The following is a 22,771-nucleotide window of genomic DNA, read 5'->3' as shown; positions in this document are numbered from 1 at the left end:
AGGTCGCGAGAGTCGTCGCGCACACACACATAGACATAGACATGCATATCCGTGTTTACGTAAAATTCCATTTCCATCTCCATCTCCAATCATATTTGTCCAACTGGCACATTATTTACGTTGTTAATTATATACACGGTAATATTAACGTAAAACATCTCTTCTTTGCGGGCGTCCGGACCGCTGCCACGGCCGCTCCTGACCAACCCGAACCCTCTTCATCACCCGCGCGTGCTTCCCGCCCGAAACGGTCAGTGCCGCATTCATGCCCGGCCAGAGCGGACACAACCTCTCACTGGCGCCGGCATTGAAGCGGCGCGCCGCCGAGAGAGCATCGCCCGCGCCGGTTCCTGGTGCACGCGACTGCTCCGCGTTCAAAGGTCGCAATAGCCGGCCACAACATGCATGTAAAAAGTTCTTGGGAGTCCGCGCTACAGCTAGCTGTCCTCCCCCAACTCGTCAATCTCTTCCGGTAGTACTAATACTCCATGGCGCGATCCATCGACAAGCAGGCGGGAAAGCTATCATATACTCGGTTTGCGGTGAGTGGCATGCCGAGCGACCGTGTGGGGTCGAGCCGTGGAGGAGGTTGAGACACGAATGCGATAGACTTGATTTAAACGTTGGTTTTGCTCGATGGCGCGATCCAACGAAATGAAACGTTGGTTTCTCTCTGTTTCCATTTTTTCTCCAAAAAAACAAAAACTTTCCACTCCATTTTCATTCCGACTCCAAGGTTGCCCCGTTACAACATTCCATCAAATACAAAGGAAAACTAACATGCATGCTGATGCATCTCAATGATTCACAGATCATAGCCAATATTTAATTCACAACTAAAGACAAAAGTTGTGAGAGCGTGTACAAAAGAAAAACTACTGATGGGGTCACTACGACTTAAACCCTAAACCCTAAACATGATTTAATTTCCTGGCCAGGTAGAACCTGTCGAAGGACAGACGGCTGGCACCCTCGGATCATACGATGCTTTTGTGCAGTTCCACTAAAATCGAGCTGAGCATCGCTGATGGCAAAGATATTGAAGAGGTGTGATTAGAATAATAGTACTGGCACTAGTTCATGAGACATAAACTCATCATAAGTAGAAGCCGGTAGAAGTAGTGAAAGATCGACATGGAGATGGAGCTACGTGGGGAGCTGCGGCAGTGGAGCAAGCCGGCTCCAAAAGGACGATGGACTACCTGGGACGTCGGCCTGCAGCTAGAAGGGCGGTTGGGACGCGGCATCGGCCCATACCGCGGTGACCCCCGATTGGGACGCACCGACTGTGGATTTTCTCCCTCGCCAATGTCGACCGCGTCTACGCAGAACATTGTTCCCTTCCCCCAGCTGCGGGATCAGGCCGGATATGTGACCAGCGGTGTGGCCACCATCGTTCTATGCTTGTGAAGAGAGCAACCCAAGCAAGCAGGCTTGTAGCTTAGGCTCCTGCTAGTGTATATATAGTTGTTTTCTTTTTCTCTAATATCAACCATTTTATATTGCGTATGTGTCATTGAAGAGTGAAATGATGGTTGCTTCTTCCGACTAACTTACTATGTGATTTGACTGCTCCTTTAGTGGCCCCTACACGTACTCCCCCTACATGTATGCAACAGTCACACGTACACATGGACGCAAAAACGCGCGCGATGCCCAATGCATGCATGTCCGAGCACACGACGGAACACACACGGTCACGCTCAAGTGCTCAACCTACACGTGCATGCACACACATACTCAGCCAGGGTGAGCTAGTGACCGTATAAACACCGGAAAATGTATATATTGAGCGCAATGAGCATATTATGAAGTCCACTGACCGTACTTTTACAAATATACAGTGACAGACAGTGTATTTACCTCGTTTGAAATTAAGCCATATTAACCGGAGAGGAGGCAGTATGGACTAGCATTACTTTGATGTGTCCCGTCAACTTGCCGAACGAGGAGAAGCTTGCAGGACGGGAGAAGCTTGCGCGCGGTGGCTCGCAGGACAAGGAGAAACTTTTGACTAATGCAAGCTCTCCTTCGCTCAGGCGGTGGATGTGCAACAGTTAATTCGGTGTCAGATTGCCAGAAGCATACACTATACAGTACTATTATTGTTGCACTTCCCGAAGAGGCGAACAGCCAAGCGCAAAGTTTACTAGTACTAGTACTACTACTATAGTCTATAGAGGTATGTACTATACTAGTACTAGGAACCGGATGGAGGAGCGTCTGCACTCTTATTATATTTTTAAAATGTGATAAAGCAATCTTCAACACATTTGGTTCTCTTCGAGGGTTCTCGCATGTGATAATGGAAGTTGATTGCATGGAACACTCGCCACAATTCTCGCTTAATTCTAGCTCATATCCTGTTACAAATAGGAGCACTCGGTAATATTTCCTCTTTTTTTGTTATTCAGCATGTAAACAGGTCAGCAAACCTTGCGGCGCATCTTTGTGTGAACCGTGCTTGCTGCACTTTGAATGTGGCCGAGAGCTGGCTTGATGAAACACCTCGCTTCCTACTTCTTTTTTTGCGGGGTACCTCGCTTCCTAGTGACCAGTGTCTTGGCTGATCGTCCTAAGAATGCTTATATATGAATAAAGCTCTCTCATTTACCCGCAAAAAAGATTAAGCCATATTAACTAGAAAGGAGGGAGTATGGACTAGCACTACTTGTTGGTGTGTCCCGTCAACTAGCAGAACGAGGAGAAGCTTGCAGGACAAGGTGAAGCTCGCTTACGCCTTTTGACTAATGCAACGTACCCTTGCCCAGGCAATGGACATGCATCAGTTCATTCGGTGTCAGATTGCCAGAGGCATACACTGTAGTACCGAACATGCGGAGTACCATCATTGTTCGACTTCATGAAGAGGCGAAGAGCCAAGCGCAAGGTTTAGTAGTACGAGTAGTACTACTACTAGAACCGCATGGTGGAGCCTCTGTACTCTTATTTTTTGAATCTCTGATAAAGTACACATTTATTCCGGAGAAGGGCGGAAAACGGCAGCCCAGCATGTAATGATGATATCGATCAACCATGCTCGAATATATCGTGTCCTCCGTGTGAGCCCGTCTGTGTGTTCTCGCTCCTCATCTCCCTCAAGGAACAGCGGGTTGGCCATTTTGCTGTCAATTGAGATCGGTTTGCTCACACTCCGGTCCTACATGTCAGTGATATGCCAAGAGGAGGTGCGTTGACCGACTGGCCATACATGTACTTGGTTTTGCACCTTCATACTACTCATCCCTCCATCACAATTTACAGGGCGCGCTTCATTATGATGCATTTCTCTCAATGCATTTTCACCACCAGAGAGACTTTAGACGCGTTTGGTTTAATGCTCAATTAATTAGGGCGTGGTAACCGCAATTTTCTCTCGATGTAGTACTACGGAGTGGAGTAAGTGGATGCATGTGTGTACCTGGGGTGGAAGCACTGCATGCATGTGTGTACGCATTATTTCCTCTAGTAATAGACGTCGTGTTATAACTACCAATGCTATTTTTCAGGCCGATCGCTAGTCGTCTTGGTCCCAGAGATTTTCTCTTTTTCTTAAGAGCGCTCTATAAACTAGCAGGGGGAGTATTCATTTTTTTGTGCGTAATAAGGAGGCACTTCCGGTGCGTCCGAGCTGACAGCGGGGGGGGGGGACGTTTTTTTGCGAAATACGGTGGCCCGTCCGGTGGGTCCCAGCAGTCAGGGGGGAAACGTTTTTTCGCCAAACACGGTGGCCCGTCCGGTGGGTCCCAGTAGTCAGGGGAGAAACGTTTTTTTCACCAAATACGGTGGACTGTCCGGTGGGTCCCTGCTGTCAGGTGGAGGAACAATTATTTTCCGCGTAATAAGGAGGCACTTCCTTGCGGCTGCCGTGGACTCAGCTGTCAGCCTCTCTACGTACAGTACTCTTCCGATGGAAGTCATTCCTTGACTACTTGACCACGCCGCGCCGAGAGCACCAGGGCGATGGAGGACGGCGAGCGGCGAGGCCTAGGAAGGGGACGACGCGGAGCCGGGGAAGACGCGGCAGTGGAAGCCCGCGCAGAAAGGAGTGCGAGGGTTCACTGGTTCGGCTGCGGTGTGAGGCTGCCATTGCCGCAGAATAACAGGGGGTGTGGGTGAGTGGAGGGATGGCCTGGCCAGCGGTGGGAGTAGTAGGGGGCGGTGAGGCCTCCGCGGCAGCACAGCCGGCCACGGGAGGCAGGAGCAGGCGGCACGACCGGCGCTGCTTTGGGCGGCTGGAGCAAGAAGACCAGAGGTTGAAGAAGCACTACAGCCGTTGGATGGACACCGTACGGTCACTGCAGCTAGAATCGTTCATATTGACTAAGTTGACAAAGCCCTCCGTCCCCGTCAACTTAGTAGGCCCACAGGTCAGCTTCCGAAATGGTGCGCCCCAGATATGAGGGGAAGGAATCATTTTTTGGGCCGGTGAAGCTAGAATATCCGAGATTGAAGAAGAAGCACGGCATCCGTTGGATGGACATCCAACGGGCACTGCTGCTAGAACCGTGTGTTGACTATAATAAGTTGACAAAGCCTTGCATACGCGTCAACTTCTTTTTTTAGGGGACGCGTCAACTTAGTAGGCCCACAAGTGTGTGGCAGAGAACTTATAGCCCATTTGCGATTTGTAAGAATGTACATCCCATTTTTGAATTCTAATGGAATTTACTACAGCCCATTTACAGTTTGTTAAAAGTACAACCCATTTTCTAGCTAGGACAACGATTAATAATTTCAACCAACCGTTCAAGATAGAATTCAATAAAATTTCCCACATTTTGATGGGATCCGAAATATTTTTATCCCGAAATTTCTAGTCAGATTAAATATAAATTTGTATTACGTAAAAATCTAACGAAACATTGCGCGCGCAACAATTAAAAATTAAGATTTTCAAAATCCATAAATAATATTTTATAAACTAATTTCGTGCTTGGTGCATTTTTTATAGTTACTGCCCAGTTTTTATAATTACATCCCATTAATTATTTTTAAAGCCCATTTTCCTGTTAAGCCTAATGCATCCCTCCTAGAAAAGATTTGCAGCCCAGCGGGGCGGAGAATAAGAAGTTGACCTTGCCTGGGTATTCCTCAAAAATACGTATAGCTGGGCTACCCATTTTCATCTTGAAAAAATTAATATCTGGGTTGGATATCTGTCCTGGGCTAGACGGGCCACAACCCGCCCAGTTAATACCCTGCTCTCCTTTGAACAACAACGAAAACATCGCCAAGAAAAACTCTGTAGTGCTCACGCCTCAAAAACACAAATACTAATTGGGCAACTCTCTTCTTCTTAATTAATCGATGAGGCAAAGCTTTTGCCTCCGTTTCGAAAAAAACACAAATACTGCTCGAGCTGCTTGGTCCCAGCTGTCGGCCGCACCTTGTGCAATTCTCTCGTTTATATTGACTACATAGGTTGACAATGGTGTGGGACCGTGATGTCAGGAAACCAGGAGGAAGCAAAAAAATATAGTTGTACATAATAAGGAGGCACTTGCGTACGTACGGCTATGGCCCTAGTGGGTCCCTACTGTCATCCAGTCAAAATAAATTCATCTCCTGAATCCTCATGTTCATTGACCATGTTAACAATGCTTAGCGCCACGATGAGCGCAACAACTCGAAGGACGACGGAGAGGGCCTCGCGGGCCCTACGGATGGACTGATACAGCGCCCGCTGCTCATTCAGGAAGCCAGGATCATCGGACACCTAGGAGCACCTTTGAGAGACTGAGACGGCATGAAACGGTAAGGCTGCGCTTGGGAGCTCTGGTTTATTTCACACCTGTATTAAGATACAAGTGTAATTTACTCGGCATCAGAAACAACGCGTAAAATACAGGCGTAATGAAACCGAGGGCCCGAGGTCTGTAAGTAAAACCGACGAGTTACGCGTGTAATTTGAGAGACCGATGTATATTTTACTAGTCGAAATCGACCAACCAAGCGCTTCGCCCGAGACCATCTGCTTTTATTTACAAGCGTCAGTTTTACAAGCGGTTTTGGTTGGAAAACGACGATCCAATCACGACCTAAGATGATGAGTTGGTCGGAAGATCATATGGTTTCACGTCTAACCTACCCAACTTGTCGTATAGGCTATGAATGAAACATAAGACGATGAACTTCTTAAGCATGGAAACAACAGAAGAGGATGATCTTCCTAACAAGCAAATCACTGGCATTAGATCGACATGCAAAACAATACAAAGCATTATTCTCAGGAAGCACGGTGAACAGCTCGTGATGCCGCATGCCACAACATTCCAAGCTCAACTTTGCAATCAAACACAAGGCCTGACATTACATAGACAATATTTAGAACAAACTCTTAAAATATCTTACATAAGTCAACATTCATGTGACTATGCATCTCAATAGAGTAAATATTTGCTTCTGAACTGAAGACAGGAATAGGAAAAAACGATCGACGTTGCTCACAGCAAAGGGCGGCCCACTCAAAAATATCAAATGCATGTCTTCTGGCTAACATCAATGAGCAAAAATTGACAAGGTTTTCTAATTCCAATATATTAAACTAATGTCAACTTTGACAAGCTTTTCCCATTCAAAATATGTAATGCCTATGATTGTGGAACGGGCAGGGTTTGTCATCAGTTTGTCATCTGATAGTCCCGTGGCTCAAGGTGACGACGAATGATTAGAGAACCATTCAATGTATTGTGCATGATGAAGTATTATTATGGAGGAGACGAACCATCTGAACATTTTGTGCAGTTCCACTAAAATCAAGCTGAGCATCCCTGTGGATTTCGTATTTATATGCTGCCAGAAAACAAAGACACATCAGCACACACATGAATATTGGCCCCAGTGTCAACCCACCAATCGGTGGACTAACAAACTGAAAGTACGGTAAACAGATTACCATACCCAGATGCCCCATCATTGTTGCTTACAGTGACATTGACAGACTTGGAGTCTTGTCCTGGTTTCTTGGTACTTGTTTGGGCACTTGTTTGCCCAGTGTTCCTCCGAACCACAAATAAAGCAGTCATCTCTCTTTTTGTCTTTCTTCTTACCCTTCTTAATGGCCGACGCTGGCAGCACCATTCAAACATATAGTCCGGTGGCTCAAGGTGACGAGGAATTATTAGAGAACCATTCGATGTATTGTGCATGATGAAGTATTATGGAGGACACAAACCATCTGGACATTTTGTGCAGTTCCACTAAAATCAAGCTGAGCATCCCTGTGGATATCGTATTTATATGCTGCAAGAAAACAAAGACACAGCAGCACACACATGAATATTGGCCCCAGTGTCAACCCACCAATCGGTGGACTAACAAACTGAAAGTACGGTAAACAAATTACCATACCCAGATGCCCCATCATTGTTGCTTAGAATGACATTGACAGATTTGGAGTCCTGTCCTGGCTTCCTGTACTTGTTTGGGCACTTTTTGCCCAGTGCACTCCACGTGTTGTAGAGTTTCCTATGCTCTCTGCAGACTAGTCATGTCACCAGCGTCTACTAATACTCTGTAAAGCTTCTCGATCATTCCTTGTGTAATGTAGCGCAAACAGTGACTGCTTTTTTCTGGAAAGTGGTAAGACCAACTGGACCCACTAATGCAGCAGTTTGCCTTAGACACATTGGCTCCTTTTGTGCAGTTCAACTAAAATCAAAGCCAGAATAAAACCGAGCTTTAATTTTGATATCTCTGTAAGCAACAAAAGGTATAAGGGAAACAATTACTGAGAAATAACGGTTGATGACTTGTACTCCCAGAAGAAAAACATCTACTGATCTACCTTATCTTAATGGGAAACAAAGCAGGAGAGTAGCAATTCTCAATCAGTGTGATTCATTCATATTAACTGAGACATTATCTTAACAATGCCTTGTTTCAACATGTATAAAAAACGACAAAGCAGAAAAGTATCATTCCTAAAACAATGTGACTGATTCATTTTAACAGAGACATTATCTTAACAATACCTTGGTTAAACATGTAGAAAGAACTACAAAGCAGGATAGTACCATTTGTAAAACACTGTAACTGATATATAATAACAGAGACATTATCTAAACAATACATTTCTTAAACATGTACTCCGGCCGATCCCTAACAGAAATGGTACTCCCGCCGATCCCTAACAAGTGTTGCAGTTTTGAACTAAGATTCAGTAGTTAATTCTGAGGAAAGTCGCTACTGACCTTTCAAGACCAAAATTTGAAACAACTCGTGAGGAAGACCTCAGAGAGATCTCAACACATATATGGAAATCCGGTCTCATTTTGTGCAGTTCCACCAAAATTAAGCGAAGCAAAATGTCGCAATAGCAACAAGTTGAATAGATATCCCTGTTTTAACAGAGGCAAAAAAGGAATCAATTACTGGCCAATAAAGGAGGATGAAACATGCGGCCACAAAAATGGTAATCCCGCCAATCCCTAACAAGTGTTGCAGTTTTGAAATAAGATTCAGTAGTTAATTCTGAGAGTGGCATTGCTTAATTTTACCAGCGGCATTAGATTAACAAAAAGCATAAACAGTTCCATGGGAGAGTGGGCGCAACAACAACATGTGCTTCCATCTACTTATAAAGGGGGTGATGTAGAGTTTGTTGTAACAAAGCAACAAGCATAATGTCTGGGTTGGTCCCATTTTTGTTCACTACTTAATGGGAAAAGACAGCAATACAATAGCTTCAATTCAACATTTATTTAAAACAGTACCAATACAAGTAGCACAACATCTCAAAACACATTGCACGATCATGTGGATGAAGGCAAGTACCAACCTATCATGATGCACACAAGATCACGTACGAATCTGCTAACACGAATAGGAAATCCAATCTCGTTTTGTGCAGTTACTCTGAAATCAAGTAAAGTCGCCGGTGTGACATTTAAGTTTGCTATAGCAACAAGTTGAATAGATATCCCTGATTTAACAAAGGCAAGAAAGGAAACAATTACTGCCAATAAAGGAGGATGAAACATGCGGCCACAAAAAGAAGCATCTACCTTATCTTGATGGAAAACAAAGTATAGGACAGTAGCATTTCTTAAACGGTTGCATTGATTCATATTAACAGAGAAATTCTCTTAAAATAGTTCAGTAGTTAATTCTGAGAGTGGCATTGCTTAAAATACAATAGCTTCAATTCAACATTTATTTAAAACAGTACCAATACAAGTAGCACAACATCTCAAAACACACTGCACGATCATGTGGATGGGACATGGGACATGCCAGCACCATGTGCGTCCACACGTATAAATGGGTGATGCAGAGTATGTAGCCAAGCAGCATATCTGCTTTGGTCCCATATTTGTTCTCTTTGAAACTTTTTCCGATGTGAGGGCAGCAAATCTAGTCCTGCACAAACTACCCGCCCCCCAGTTTTTTTCCCTTTTCAACAAAGAGTTCGGTTCCTTACAGATGTGTGTACTGGGTTACCCCTTTTTTCCCTTTTCGACCAACAAAGCGGCTGGATAGCTAGTCTATACTACTTTCCCTCCCTCCTTTCCTCATTGAACCACGTCCTAGATTCATGCTCCACCCCACCGCACCCTTCTTTCCTCTTTGAACCAAGACCTAGATTCGACTACAGAATAAAAAAGATCAGCATGCAGCTAGACCAATGACGGTTTCAAAGAAACTTATACCTTAGGGTCGTCGGGATGTGGCAAGGCGTGCGGTGGGAGGTCGGATCTGCCCACACTACGTACGGCAGCGAGGAAGAAGGGGTCGGTGGCCCTCCCGCACAGGCGCTGGGTGAAAGAGAAAAGCGCAGCCGGCAGTGGATTGCCTCCCTCGCCCAAGGCGATAGAGTGAACGCTGCACCTCCTCCCCTTCCCGGTGCGACAGGATCCGGACGCCTCCTTCGCCAGCTGTGAGGGGGGTGAGAGAGACAGAGGCCACAACGCAGTCTTGTTTAGATCTGGTGAAGAGGGTGAGAGACGGTGAATATAGCAAACCCTAGCAAAGGAACGCTGAGCCTCCAGCGTGTATATATATATGTAGTGCGGCGAGAGTGTGGAGAGTGCAAACCCTAGCGAACAAGCGCTGAGGCTCCAACTTATATATATACTATAGTACGGACTGAGCTCCGGTGCCTTAACTGCACCTGCTTTTGGCTATATGACAGGTGGGCCAGCCACATTTTGGGCCCACCTGTCATAAACCCAAAGGCAGGTGCACTAAAGTCAATGAAGCTGCGTCCATATAGTACTCGTGTATACGACTAATATATAGTGGAGTGGTTTTCTTATCTCTCCATAACAATCATTTTAAATTGTGTAAGTATGAAACGAAACTCTTTATTTAACGTACCAGTGAAGAAAACTACTACTCCCTCTGTTCCTAAATATTTGTCTTTCTAGAGATTTCAACAAATGACTACATACGGAGCAAAATGAGTGAATCTACACTGTAAAAAAATGTCTATATACATCCGTATGTGGTAGTCCATTGCAAACCACTTGAAAGACAAATATTTAGGAACGGAGGGAGTACTTTCGATGAACTAACGATCCACGCGTCCTGGTCGCACTTCCTGTCCTTCATGTGCGGTACACTACCCTCCCTTAAGTGAACAACCACACATGCGCCAAATTATCGGAAACGTGTGAGAGTGTGTACAAATAAAGAATTTTAATTTCAATTATCGGAAAGGTTTGAGAGTATGTACAGTTTGCCCTCTCTAATAATTATGGTTTGTTGTGTTCGGCCTAAACTTGGTCAAACTTTACAAAGTTTGACTTCAGTCAAATCTAATATGCGGAGTAAATAAAAATGGAGGGCTACTACGTCCATCCGGGTTTTTAGTCCACACCATTTTTTTAATCAAAGTTAATAGCTGGACAAATAAAATTACAGGGGAGCTGGAGACAAAGTTGTGAGAAGGCTTAGAAATCAATACAAAACTTATGCTCTTAGTACCAACGTCGATCCTTCTTCGAGGAAACATTTGGTTCATAGCCAATTGTGTGATAAAATTGCACCAACGTGAAAGACGACTGCGTCTCCAACGCAACCAAGGTGAACTGACGAAGGATATCATCTTTGTGGGTAACAAGCAAAGAGCACTGATGGAAGACAGCTTGTTTTTCATTGAAAATCGATCAGCTTCACCAGCCGACGCAACCATGAGGCGCAACCATGAGCATCGATAGGTCATCGTGGTGATGCATCATCCATTTGGCATCAAGTTTGGGTGAGGCACCTATGAAGTTCGACAAATCCTCACTGTGGTCTGTTTCTTCTCAGTAGTCAAGCTCGAGGAAGGAAGAACCACGTGGCAGAGGACAGTGAGGCGGAACAACAATGGCCATCCAATTTTGTGCAGTTCCACTAAAATTGAGGAAGACATGCCCGGGTATGGAGATACGCATCGCTGTTTCCAAAAATATAAAAAAGGGATATAGTGTTGTTACTTTGTTTTACAAGATTAACAACGACATCTCAATTGTCAATAAGAATTATGAAAAGTACACCAACAAACAGAAGCATCATGATTATCTTGATGGGAACTAAACCAGGATACCCGAGAAAAAAAGCATTTCTTCATTTAACCAGTGATAGTATTAGATTAGCAGCAGCAATAGGAGCATATGGACAATGACCGCACAACCACCATGTACTTTTTGTCGAAACAACATGTATACCTCCACCGAGGCATAAATCAGGACAACTTTTTGAGTGGCATTTCCTCTATAATAGTAGGTGATGTTGGACCAGCCGACGAACCCTAGCTACTATACATGGGGAGCTGGGGAGTAGTCGCATAGAAGAAAACCCGCATGCAGCAACCTGGGGAGCTGGACCAGTACAAGAAGTTATACCTCAGGTGGGCGAGATGTCGCTTAGGCGGGCGGGATCTGCCCACACGACGGCAGCGAACAAGGGCGCGGAGGACCTTCGTCCGCGCCAGCGCCGGCTCCGAGAGGACGGTGCGCATCGGCTTCCTCCATCGCCGACGGCGACAACGTCAACGCTGCACCTCCTCACCTCCCGCAGCGGACGGGATTCGGCCGGATCTGTGACCACCGGTGAGGAGAGAGATAGTGTGGACACTGTCATCTTGTTTTGATATGGAGAGGGTGAGAGAGCGAGACGCGAGAAACTCTATCAAACAAGAGGCTATAATGGAGTAAAACAATCTCTCCATAGCAGTGGTTTTAAATAGAATACACGCGTTCCCGGAAAAAAGAAACGAAAACTGGCGGACAATTTTTTAACGTACCAAGAAAGAAAACTCGATCAAAAACACGCCCCCGCTTCCAGGTCGCGAGAGTCGTCGCGCACACACACATAGACATAGACATGCATATCCGTGTTTACGTAAAATTCCATTTCCATCTCCATCTCCAATCATATTTGTCCAACTGGCACATTATTTACGTTGTTAATTATATACGCGACAATATTAACGTACAACATCTCTTGTTTGCGGGCGTCCGGACCGCTGCCACGGCCGCTCCTGACCAACCCGAACCCTCTTCATCACCCGCGCGTGCTTCCCGCCCGAAACGGTCAGTGCCGCATTCATGCCCGGCCAGAGCGGACACAACCTCTCACTGGCGCCGGCATTGAAGCGGCGCGCCGCCGAGAGAGCATCGCCCGCGCCGGTTCCTGGTGCACGCGACTGCTCCGCGTTCAAAGGTCGCAATAGCCGGCCACAACATGCATGTAAAAAGTTCTTGGGAGTCCGCGCTACAGCTAGCTGTCCTCCCCCAACTCGTCAATCTCTTCCGGTAGTACTAATACTCCATGGCGCGATCCATCGACAAGCAGGCGGGAAAGCTATCATATACTCGGTTTGCGGTGAGTGGCATGCCGAGCGACCGTGTGGGGTCGAGCCGTGGAGGAGGTTGAGACACGAATGCGATAGACTTGATTTAAACGTTGGTTTTGCTCGATGGCGCGATCCAACGAAATGAAACGTTGGTTTCTCTCTGTTTCCATTTTTTCTCCAAAAAACAAAAACTTTCCACTCCATTTTCATTCCGACTCCAAGGTTGCCCCGTTACAACATTCCATCAAATACAAAGGAAAACTAACATGCATGCTGATGCATCTCAATGATTCACAGATCATAGCCAATATTTACTTCACAACTAAAGACAAAAGTTGTGAGAGCGTGTACGAAAGAAAAACTACTGATGGGGTCACTACGACTTAAACCCTAAACCCTAAACATGATTTAATTTCCTGGCCAGGTAGAACCTGTCGAAGGAAAGACGGCTGGCACCCTCGGATCATACGATGCTTTTGTGCAGTTCCACTAAAATCGAGCTGAGCATCCCTGATGGCAAAGATATTGAAGAAGTGTGATTAGAATAATAGTACTGGCACTAGTTCATGAGACATAAACTCATCATAAGTAGAAGCCGGTAGAAGTAGAGAAAGATCGACATGGAGATGGAGCTACGTGGGGAGCTGCGGCAGTGGAGCAAGCCGGCTCCAAAAGGAAGATGGACTACCTGGGACGTCGGGCCTGTAGCTAGAAGGGCGGTTGGGACGCGGCATCGGCCCATACCGCGGTGACCCCCGATTGGGACGCACCGACTGTGGATTTTCTCCCTCGCCAATGTCGACCGCGTCTACGCAGAACATTGTTCCCTTCCCCCAGCTGCGGGATCAGGCCGGATATGTGACCAGCGGTGTGGCCACCATCGTTCTATGCTTGTGAAGAGAGCAACCCAAGCAAGCAGGCTTGTAGCTTAGGCTCCTGCTAGTGTATATATAGTGGTTTTCTTTTTCTCTCCATATCAACCATTTTATATTGCGTATGTGTCATTGAAGAGTGAAATGATGGTTGCTTCTTCCGACTAACTTACTGTGTGATTTGACTGCTCCTTTAGTGGCCCCTACACGTACTCCCCCTACGTGTATGCAACAGTCACACGTACACATGGACGCAAAAACGCGCGCGACGCCCAATGCATGCATGTCCGAGCACACGACGGAACACACACGGTCACGCTCAAGTGCTCAACCTACACGTGCATGCACACACATACTCAGCCAGGGTGAGCTAGTGACCGTATAAACACCGGAAAATGTATATATTGAGCGCAATGAGCGTATTATGAAGTCCACTGACCGTATTTTTACAAATATACAGTGACAGACAGTGTATTTATCTCGTTTGAAATTAAGCCATATTAACCGGAGAGGAGGCAGTATGGACTAGCATTACTTTGATGTGTCCCGTCAACTTGCCGAACGAGGAGAAGCTTGCAGGACGGGAGAAGCTTGCGCGCGGTGGCTCGCAGGACAAGGAGAAACTTTTGACTAATGCAAGCTCTCCTTCGCTCAGGCGGTGGATGTGCAACAGTTAATTCGGTGTCAGATTGCCAGAAGCATACACTATACAGTACTATTATTGTTGCACTTCCCGAAGAGGCGAACAGCCAAGCGCAAAGTTTACTAGTACTAGTACTACTACTATAGTCTATAGAGGTATGTACTATACTAGTACTAGGAACCGGATGGAGGAGCGTCTGCACTCTTATTATATTTTTAAAATGTGATAAAGCAATCTTCAACACATTTGGTTCTCTTCGAGGGTTCTCGCATGTGATAATGGAAGTTGATTGCATGGAACACTCGCCACAATTCTCGCTTAATTCTAGCTCATATCCTGTTACAAATAGGAGCACTCGGTAATATTTCCTCTTTTTTTGTTATTCAGCATGTAAACAGGTCAGCAAACCTTGCGGCGCATCTTTGTGTGAACCGTGCTTGCTGCACTTTGAATGTGGCCGAGAGCTGGCTTGATGAAACACCTCGCTTCCTACTTCTTTTTTTGCGGGGTACCTCGCTTCCTAGTGACCAGTGTCTTGGCTGATCGTCCTAAGAATGCTTATATATGAATAAAGCTCTCTCATTTACCCGCAAAAAAGATTAAGCCATATTAACTAGAAAGGAGGGAGTATGGACTAGCACTACTTGTTGGTGTGTCCCGTCAACTAGCAGAACGAGGAGAAGCTTGCAGGACAAGGTGAAGCTCGCTTACGCCTTTTGACTAATGCAACGTACCCTTGCCCAGGCAATGGACATGCATCAGTTCATTCGGTGTCAGATTGCCAGAGGCATACACTGTAGTACCGAACATGCGGAGTACCATCATTGTTCGACTTCATGAAGAGGCGAAGAGCCAAGCGCAAGGTTTAGTAGTACGAGTAGTACTACTACTAGAACCGCATGGTGGAGCCTCTGTACTCTTATTTTTTGAATCTCTGATAAAGTACACATTTATTCCGGAGAAGGGCGGAAAACGGCAGCCCAGCATGTAATGATGATATCGATCAACCATGCTCGAATATATCGTGTCCTCCGTGTGAGCCCGTCTGTGTGTTCTCGCTCCTCATCTCCCTCAAGGAACAGCGGGTTGGCCATTTTGCTGTCAATTGAGATCGGTTTGCTCACACTCCGGTCCTACATGTCAGTGATATGCCAAGAGGAGGTGCGTTGACCGACTGGCCATACATGTACTTGGTTTTGCACCTTCATACTACTCATCCCTCCATCACAATTTACAGGGCGCGCTTCATTATGATGCATTTCTCTCAATGCATTTTCACCACCAGAGAGACTTTAGACGCGTTTGGTTTAATGCTCAATTAATTAGGGCGTGGTAACCGCAATTTTCTCTCGATGTAGTACTACGGAGTGGAGTAAGTGGATGCATGTGTGTACCTGGGGTGGAAGCACTGCATGCATGTGTGTACGCATTATTTCCTCTAGTAATAGACGTCGTGTTATAACTACCAATGCTATTTTTCAGGCCGATCGCTAGTCGTCTTGGTCCCAGAGATTTTCTCTTTTTCTTAAGAGCGCTCTATAAACAGTGACGAATGGAGTCGTATGAGCGGATTCAAAGAAGAGTGTATTGATGGTTGCTTCTTCCGAGCAACTTACAGTGGGAAAGGTGGGGCTTACGATTTGACTGTTCATTACTCACTATTAATGCGGCGCAACGACCGGTCTGAGTCTCCCATGCGGCTGTGCACTACCCCCTCGGTTCTTAAATATACTCCGGAGTATTTGTCTTTCTAGAGATTTCAACAAGTGACTACTCAAATATTTGTCTTTTTAGAGATTCAAATGGACTACTACATACGGATGTATATAGACATATTTTAGAGTGTAGATTCACTAATTTTGCTCCGTATGTAGTCACTTGTTGAAATCTCTAGAAAGACAAATATTTAGGAACGGAGGGAGTACACATACGAAGCAAAATGAGTGAATCTACACTCTAAAATATGCCCATTTGAAATTTGTAAAAAGACAAATATTTAGGAACGAAGGAGTATAATTTTGTGCATGGCACATGGACCCGGATGCCGAAGAGGCTTCTGGCAATGCTATCAAGCTTCCAGCATTTGTTTACATAATTTACGTACTAAACAAATAATTTTCCAGCGACATGAAATTGTACAATGGTGTGAGCTTTCAGCTTTTGTTTCGTGTGTCTTGCCATCGATGCTCTTTCGGAAACAATAAAAAACTAACTTCCTTGCTAATCAGAGCTAATATTTACATCACAACTGAAGACAAAGTTGTGAGAAGGTGTTAAATTAAAATTGATCCATGCTTTCATTGGCAGCAATGTCCCCCCAGCTCTGTCTAAATCAACAAGGCATGTTGGGGAAAAATAGCTGTCTAGAGCATGCAACATTCCGATCATTTTGTGTAGTTCCACTAAAATAGAGTTGAGCGTCCTTATTCCAAAGATATTAAGTGTGATTACGATAATAGAGGACTGCTGATGAAACAATAAACACACAAATAGAAGCCGGTCACCTTTGCAGTCTCTCTTAAGACTAACTAGTTGGAGAAGATTAGGCTCGGAGTTGGATGAGGAGGATAAAGCAAAACCAATCTCCCTTTGTGCAGTCGCACTGAAATGTAGAGACGTTGCCCGTGTGACATTTTGGTAGAACTGCACAAAACACTCTTAAGAAAAAAGTGATTTGTGCAGTTCACCAAAAGGTCGCAATAGCAATGAGGTGAAATGGATAGCCCTGTTTGCAAAAAAGAGGTAGAAAGGAAACAATTACTGGCCAATAACAGTTGATGACACATGCGACGACAAAAAAGAAGCATATTCCTTGTCCTAAGGGAAGATAACAACACAGTTGTGTTTGTCTAAAACAGTGTGAGGACGAGATTGCAATATGGAAAGTATGCCGGACGAGCTACATTTTGGGCAAAGAACTATGGAAGATCCACATGCAGCGACGTGGGAAGACGGGCAGTGGAGCAAGGCCGGAGGGGATACCTGGAGGTCGTCGGGATGTAACTAGGTGAGCGGCGGCGGGCGGAATCTGCCCATACTGCGGCAGCAAGCAGGTGGCGTAGGCCCTACCACGCCGGAGCTTGGTTAGAGATAACGGCGTGTACCGCAGATCGGGACGTGCTGCCTCGGCGCCGTCGAACGGAGAAACGATGCACGTCCTCCCTTTCCGCCGGCGGACGGGATGCGGCCGGATGAGTGACCAACGGTGAGAGAGAGAGAGAGAGAGAGAGAGAGAGGCCACCGCAGCCTTGTGTGAGATACTCTAAAGAGAGACAAACCAGGCAGGCAGGCTCCACTGTATATAGTGGAGCGGACTACCTTTTTCTCCAAAAAATCGTTTTATATTCTGTGTACGTGCCATTGAGCGATATAACTTTATTTAAAAATAACGCGCCAACGCATCAAGTCGAACTTTGTTTCTGTAGGATCTAAAGTATGTCTAGAGGGGGGGTGATTAGACTACTTGACCAAATAAAAATCTAGCCTTTTCCCAATTTTAGTTCTTGGCGGATTTTAGCAACTTAGCACAAGTCAAGCAATCAACCTACACATGCAATTCTAAGAGTATAGCAGCGGAATGTAAAACAATTGCATATGCAGGTGAAGGGAGGAGTTTGAAGGAGCGAACGCAATGTTGACACGGAGATTTTTTATCCGTGGTTCCGATAGGTGGTGCTATCGTACATCCACGTTGATGGAGACTTCAACCCACGAAGGGTAACAGTTGCGCAAGTCCACAGAGGGCTCCACCCATGAAGGGTCCACGAAGAAGCAACCTTGTCTATCCCACCATGGCCATCGCCCACGAAGGACTTGCCTCACTAGGGTAGATCTTCACGAAGTAGGCGATCTCCTTGCCCTTACAAACTCCTTGGTTCAACTCCACAATCTTGACGGAGGCTCCCAAGTGACACCTAGCCAATCTAGGAGACACCACTCTCCAAGAAGTAACAAATGGTGTGTTGATGATGAACTCCTTGCTCTTGTGCTTAAAATGATAGTCTCCCCAACACTCAACTCTCACTCACAGGATTTGGATTTGGTGGAAAGAAGATTTGAGTGGAAAGCAACTTGGGGAAGGCTAGAGATCAAGATTTATGTGGTTGGAATGGAATATATTGACCTCAACACAAGTGTAGGTGGTTCTCTCTCAGAAAATATGTGTTGGAAGTGTAGGCATGTTCTGATGGCTCTCTCCACGAGTGAAGAGTGGGTGGAGGGGTATATATAGCCTCCACACAAAGTCTAACCGTTACACACAAATCACCAAACTCGGTGGGACCGAATCAGAGGACTCGGTCAGACCGATTTGGTTCATAATGTCACTGTTAGGCATTTCGGTGGGACCGACACGTCAACTCGGTGGGACCGATTTCGTTAGGGTTAGGGCATAACGTAATCTCGGTGAGACCGATTACACAAACTCGGTGAGACCGATTTTGGTAATAGACTAACAGAGAGTTGGTCAGGCAAACTCGGTGAGACCGATTTTGGTAATAGACTAACAGAGAGTTGGTCGGGCAAACTCGATGGGACCGATTCGCTCATCTCGGTTTGACCGAAACGTTACGAAAAGGAAAGAGAGTGTTTGCATTGCAATCTCAGTGGGACCGATCGCTCATCTCGGTTTGACCGAAACGTTACGAAGGGAAACAGAGAGATTACAATCCCATCTCGGTGAGACCGAGATCCCTATCAGTGAGACCGAAAAGACTAGGGTTTCTGGCAGTGGCTATGTCAACTGAACTCGGTGGCTCCGGATATGAAATTTCGGTGGGGCCAAGTTGGACTTTTTTGTTTGGGACATATGTGGATGTGAGAAAGTAGTGGAGGGTTTTGGAGCATATCACTAAGCATTTTGAGAAAGAACCTCATTAAGCAACACCTCATCCCTTCTTAATAGTATTGGCTTTTCCTATAGACTCAATGTGATCTTGGATCACTAAAATATAAAATGTAGAGTCTTGTGCTTTGATCTTGAACCAATCTTCTGTCCTTAGCATTTTGAAGGGTCCACTTTCTAATCCATGCCATGCCAATCATTGAGCTTTCCTGAAATATTTATCTTGGAATAGCATTAGCTCAATGAGCTATATGTTGTTAGGAATTACCAAAACCACCCAGGGATAGTTGCACTTTCAATCTCCCCCTTTTTGGTAATTGATGACAACATATAGATCAAAGCTTCGACAAATGATAAATAAGATTGAAAAACATCGTCGCTTTGAGAAGTATGTGATAAGCAAGAGCTCCCCCTAAATTTGTGCATTATTTAAATTTGCTTTTGAATGCAAATGCACAATCGATTAGGATCATGGGTTACTTTTCCATGTCACATACATCTTGGTGGAGCGCTCAAAATGATAGAAATTAAAACACATGCACTCATCACCAAGCAAAGTGAATGATCATAAGAGGATATGAAAGATAATATCATCCAACAAGCATTAAGGGTAGCATATGATCAAACACATGATCAACCAAGTATCTCACAAGGACATAAAGTAGTATCTCACACAAGCACACAATAAAAAGTTTCAACCAAAATAGCAAGAGAGATAAAAAGGCAACACTCTCTCTCGAAGCCTATGATCTATACATTTTTCTCCCCCTTTGGCAACAAGTTACCAAAAAGTTCAAAAATGCATAGTATTAAACGACTCTCAGGCTTGATCTTTGGTAGGAGGTGTTGAGAGAACTCCAAGGACGAAGGCTTCAGATGAAGTAGCTGGAGCTGGTGGAGTAGCTGCTGGAGGTGGAACTGGAGCTGTTGCTGCTGGTGCTGATGCTGTAGCTCTAGTGTCTGTCACGGGCACTGCAGCAGATCTCTGTCCTCTGGGCACTCTAGCAAAAGCATCTGTGGTAGACTTGCCCTTTTTCTCCTCTGCTTCCTCCTGGAGCTGCTCAACTATAGTTTGGATCCCTGTAACCTTGACATCAAGGTCACAGAACATCTGCTCAATGATCCTCTCCAAACTCTCCTGGTTCTTGGTCAGGGTGGCCAAGCCCTTCTCAATCCTCAGGGTGGATTGGATCAGATATCCAAGCTGGTCTTGCTTGCTCTTCAAGAATATCTGAGATGCCTCCTCTACTGTTGGCATCTTTGCAGCCTTCTCTGCCATTGCCTTCTCTCTCTTCTCATGTGCTTGAGCTGAAGATGGTTCATTCTCATTCATCACCACTGTGTTGTCTTCAAATTCAGGGTAGATGGGCAGGTGCTCCTTATCCAAAATGTATTTTCCTTTGCCCATCTTTGAGTTGACGAGCTCCTGAATTTGTGGGGCATACCCACAGCTTCTCTTCTGGTCAGCAGCAGTCCTCTTGATTGTCTCAACAATCAAACTCATGACCTTGAACTTCTGTGGGACATCAAATATATGCAGCAAGTTTATTGCATGTCCTCTGATCATCTTGTGATCACCTGACTTGGGTAGCAGTGTGTGCCTTAGAATCCAGTTGATAGTTGGCAGACCAGACAACAAGAAGTGAACAGATCCAAACTTATGTGTATCCAAAGCAGCATCTGGGATCTCTTTGTACATGTTGGCCATAGTGTTGTGGTCTTTCTTCTTCTCTGCATAAATATCCAAGTCATCCTCATGTTCCTCAGGAGCATTGATAAGCTTGGCCCATTCCTCAACTGTAGACTGGTACCTAGTACCTTCAGACATCCATACTATCCTTCCATCTGGATAGAAGTGGGCAGTGGAGTAAAACTGCATGATGAGCTCATCATTCCACTTGGTGAGCTTCTGGGCAACAAAAGTGTCCACTCCACATGCCTTGAAGCTATCAAGCACACCAGGGAAGTGATCCTCATTCTCCTTGATGAACTCCCAATCAACCCCTCTCATGTCACACACAATGGGCTTCTTATCAAGCAGAACTGTCTCATAGAAGTCTTGTTGTTCCTTAGTGTGAAACCTATAGTCCACAGCAGTTCTTCTCCTGATAGCATATGGATCAGACTGTCTCCATAGTCTCAATCCTGCATCCTTCCTGATTTTCATGTTCTCTGCAACTAGGTGTGCATTATTGTGGTCTGGGATCTTGGGTTTTAGCTTCGTCAATACAACAGTGTCATCTTCTTCTTCAGCAGCAGCTTCAGGCACTGGGGCCTTGTTCTTCTCTTCAGCAGGGATATTCCTAGTGCTTCTCTTGGGTTTAGGCTTTGGAGCTGGAGCAGCAGCCTTGGGAGCAGATTTGGGCTTAGATGGAGCAGCCCCTGATCTGATTGTATCCCCCATAAGCTTTTGAGCTTTGGGTGATGGTGCAGCTTCCTCTTCCTCTTCAGAATCTTTCCTCATTGAGGGCTTGCCAAGAACTCTGGCAGTAGCGGTTCTGGCCCTCTTCTTCTTCTTCTTATCCTCACCAGCTTCTGCTTCTTCAGATTCAATGGTGAACTTCATAGTTTCACCTGTGGCAACTTTTCTTGGCTTAGACATGGGTTGTCTTCTTGCTGGCATCTTTGTTTTCAGTCCAGGCTTTGTTGCAGCAATTGTGCCATACTCTTTCTTTAGCACCTTTTTCTTTGAAGTGGCTTCATCTTCAACAGCCACATAGTCTTCATCTTCTGAATCAGAAGTCCTCTTCTTCCTTGTCCTAGTGGCAGCCTTTGGCAAGTTGCTGGGAGTTCTCCTGCTGCCATCATCATAACTTCTAGAGGGATCTGAACCCTCACTCATCTGCACCTGTTGCTTAGACCTGTTCTGACTGTCACTTTGATCAGACATCTCTGCAAACACTATGACAGCAGACCCTGTGAATAGGTTATAGATGAGGTAGAATAGATGAGCATCACAAAGTACAGGAGTTTTGCAAAATAGATGACTTAAAAACTTAGTTTTAGTTCTTCACAGAAAGCATTTCGGATCTACCGATTTGTAAACTCGGTGATACCGAAGCAGCTTTTGGAAATTAAACTAGTGAACTCGGTCAGACCGAGTCACAGTTCGGTGGTACCGAGACTGCTACACTACTAGAAAAAGGCATGTTAGTGCCGCACCTATTTTTGCCATTAATGGCGCACTATAGGTGCGCCACTATTATCACGCCATTAGTAACAAATAGTAATGGCGCACGTATAGTGCGCCATTACTATGCCTATCTGGTGCGCCATTACTATCTGACTTAGTAATGGCGCACCACATAGAAGTGCGCCATTACTAGCAATTTTTTTCAAAAAAAATTCAGAATTTTTTTTTCAATTTTTTTCCTTTTTCTTAATCTCGGGTCACTATGGCTTAATCTCGGGTCAATATGCTTAATCTCAAGTCAAATCGCACTCCATGGTCAAACTTCCCGAAAGGTCACCCATCCTCACACTACTCTAGCCCGAGCACGCTTAACTTCGTACTTCTATCCAACCCGAGCACCAGCTCACTTAACAGCCACTGGTTGATATATCTATCATATCAATCCTATTAAACCTTGTTGATGCCTATGACTTTGTTCATGTTCATGAGTGTGACA

This window comes from Triticum aestivum, chromosome 3D (genome assembly GCF_018294505.1).
Source record: "Triticum aestivum cultivar Chinese Spring chromosome 3D, IWGSC CS RefSeq v2.1, whole genome shotgun sequence".
In the NCBI taxonomy this organism is placed as follows: domain Eukaryota; kingdom Viridiplantae; phylum Streptophyta; class Magnoliopsida; order Poales; family Poaceae; genus Triticum; species Triticum aestivum.
This window is presented reverse-complemented; position numbering follows the sequence as displayed.